The following is a 3,453-nucleotide window of genomic DNA, read 5'->3' on the forward strand; positions in this document are numbered from 1 at the left end:
GTGGGTTTGCTGTTTGAATCCTGTGAAACACAGAGCTTTACAGAGTTGTAAGGAAAACCAGATAAAATTCTGTGCTTTTTGATGTGTTTGTCTTTAAGGTGTTAAATTCAGGAACACCTGGAAGGGACAAGGAGTTAATGCACTGCAGGAGATAAAAGTGGTGTTACCAGCACATGCTGCTGCCAGCCCAGAGGGTTTATGGAGCAAGCTAGAAATTGCTGGGAAGGACCAAAAAGTACTGAGATTTCAGGCACATTTTAGTGTTCTGTGTATTTGCTTTTTAGGCTTTCCAGAGTTGGTTTTAAGGGAAAGGTTTGGACCTTTTTCCTGTAAGGTTTAAATACTCCAGTTGTAACTTGTGAGCCTAAAGTTCAGAGAGTATTTTGGGTTTTATCAAGGAAAATGGAAAGTCTATGCCTGTACTTCCTGTAGGGCAGTTGGAAACACCATGCCCTGTGGAACTGAGGAGTGGCTTCATCCTTCACAGGCAGCTTCACAGTTCTCTATGGGTCTTGAGGATGACTGAAAGGCACTTGATTTCCTATTAGATACTCCAAAGAAGTTTGACATCAGCTGCTCCTGTTGTATTTCCAGGTAAGATCTCTGCTGTGCAGCAGAATGGAAGGACACAGCAGGTAGCAGTGCCTGGCACTTCTCTTCCTTTTCCTGGCTGAATGAGCACCTAACCTCACCTCTTGCCAGGTGAAGTGACACATTTACCTGTCTGGCTGATACTCCTTATCTCCTTGCTCCTTTCTTCCATTACCTCTGCTCTTTGTTTGCAGTGCCCTGGTTGGCTCAGCTGAACCTGCTCCAGCAGCTGGAGCTGCACAGCCTCCTTCAGCAAAGTTACTCTGGGAAAACCAAACCAAAGGGCTCAGCTACTGACTGATGGATCCTGATCAGTGGTAAGAAGTGAAAGGGATCAGCCAGTGCCCCAGAACTGGCAGAATTCAGGAGTGTTTCTGGTTTGCATGTGGAAAGGGCGAGCTGGGAGCTGCACTCACTTGGCCCAGGGTTTGAATTCCCTGTCTCCTGTGCTGAATCCAGGTTCTGGTTGAACACAGAATGAAGCCTGTGAAAAGGCTGTGGTATCAGGTGTCTCTTCCACAAAGCAGCAAACAGCAGATTAACAGACTAGAAGAGGCTCATGTTTGATGCCACACAGTGCTCTAGGAGAACCATGAAGTGAGAGCTTTCTGTGGTTAGTTTTACATTGAACAGTGGTGGGCTAAGGCCTTTTCTTCCTTGAGATTAAAAATGCGTATTTTCCTTTAAGATGCAGTTCTTTGCTAACAAGAGTTCAAGTTTTCAAATTCCAATTACTTAGCTCTTTCGCTGCATGGTACTCTTGCTCAGGCTGTGACAAGGGATACCCAGGGGAGTGAAGCTGGCAGGGAGTGAAGCAAACAGGTGGTTGCACTTACAGATATTTTAAATTTGACTTGTATTTCCTCAGATGATGAACTTCCCTTTTGAGGCTCAATGTCACACTTGAGTTTTGGACCTCCTCCTGCAACCTGTCCCGAAGTGAAGACCTGCTGCACAGAGTGGGAGGCTGAGGGGAACCTGGAGAAAGACCCTGGGGAAGCTAAGCTGCCAAATTAAAGCTGAACAGTAAGGTAAGGAACATGCTTTAATTATACTTCATGATTGCTTCAAGTCCACTGAAAGCAGCAGAATGGTTGAGCCCACGGGCTCATGAGTGTTTGTGTGCCTCTGTAGCTTCTGAGTTCATTAGCTGAGCTCAGCTGACTCAAATAAACCCACACAGGTATCAGAGCAGCTACAAGGGACACTTCTTGTTGCCTGCAGACAACTGGAGGCTGAAGAGCCTTTTTAAAGGGAAAAGCCCCAGTCAGTGCTCACAAGGCTGTGATAAGCACCTGCAGCAGTCAGGCTCCAGGAGTTCCAGTGCCTGTGTATCTGCCTTTCTTCCTGTTCCTCCCTTCTGTTTCTCTCAGCAGAGTGGAGGAATAAGAACATGAGAAGAGAACAGCCTGCTGAGACCAGACAATGCAAAACTGAGGTCTCTGGTTTCAGCTCTCTGTGTTCAAGCTGAGTTTAAATGAAGCTGCTGGGAAGAAAGTGCAGGTCAAGCCTAGTAAGTTAGGACCCTGATGTACAAGCTGTGTTTGTTTTCAGAGTTAGGGGTTGTGTGTTGCTGGGACAGACAGTGCTGTAGGGCACCTCCTGCTGCTACAACTGGGCATTCCAGTCTGGATAAAGGTGTGCAAACCAAACAAATTGATGAACAGCTCTATTTCTAAACTATTTCTCAATACAATTACCACATGGAAGTGAAAGTGCACTTTAAAAACCCCAAAGGAGAGGGGAGACAGGACACAGATCACTGCTGTTGCAGTGAGGAGTTTCAGTAGAGGCTGTTCCACCTTTGAAATTAGGTTCTAAGATGGATTTTTACTATTCCTCCTTGTAACATCGAGTGTTTTGTGCCGTAAACACTGATGAGCTTGACTAACCAGAGAAAAGAAGCAGTAAGAAATGGAGAGAGTTGTTTCTCTGTACACAGAGAGATGGATAGATGTATTGCCCCACATATTTTCATGCACATGCTTACCTGTGTGGAACTGCACCGCTAACCTGAGGTGAATTTCCAGGTATTATCCTGCTGTTTGTTGCAGACAGAGTGGAATGTGAATGAACTCCTGAAATAACACCCCGTGTAGTGTTCTAATCCCTGTGTCAGAGCAGGTCAGAGCACTGGGCCATCCCGTGCTGCCCCAGAGGTTTCTGGAGCTGCAGCCCCTGTGCCATGGCAGAGCTCTGGGAATGCCAAGGTGCTGACAGCCTGTCACACACCTGAACTGGCAGAGCAGCTCTCCTTTACCGTCACTGGGATTTGACTATGTTTTATACCCTTGAAGCTGGACATTGTGGTCCTGTCTGCTCGAGGCCTCCCTCTTCCCCCCTCCTCCTTAGTGCATGGCATTGGAAGTTCCTGCTGCTTCTGCTGCTGGTAAAAGTTGCCTAGAAGTTGAGCAAAGATATTGCTGGGGTGGTTTCCCCTCTTAAACAGTATCCAAGGTATTGTTTCCTCTTCTCTTCCTTTTCCCAGGAGCAGCTCTCAGCTCTGTTGAATGGGTTTCTCCACGAGGTTGCTTGGCAGGTCAGGAGGTTAGCTTACTTTTGTCTTTTGACTCAGCTGCCTGAGAAGAAACCCTCTGTGTGTTCTGCTGAATTGTAAAGGCTGGTAAGAAAGAGAAGCCCAAGTCATCCATTAATCCACAGGCAAAGTGCTGTGGAAGCAGCTGCAGTGAAAGCTCTCACACGCTGCCCTGGAAATAACCCCAGCCATGACGTGGTGAGATGACCCTAGGTGAGGTCAGAAGCTCAATTCTCATTTTCATTTAAGCTTCTGGTTTTTAAACAGTGTTTGGAGTTGTGCCTCGTGGTTCTGTTGAGCTCCTAAAGCAGCTGGAGCTCATGGAG

This window comes from Acanthisitta chloris, unplaced genomic scaffold (assembly GCF_000695815.1).
Source record: "Acanthisitta chloris isolate BGI_N310 unplaced genomic scaffold, ASM69581v1 scaffold23046, whole genome shotgun sequence".
Classification (NCBI taxonomy): domain Eukaryota; kingdom Metazoa; phylum Chordata; class Aves; order Passeriformes; family Acanthisittidae; genus Acanthisitta; species Acanthisitta chloris.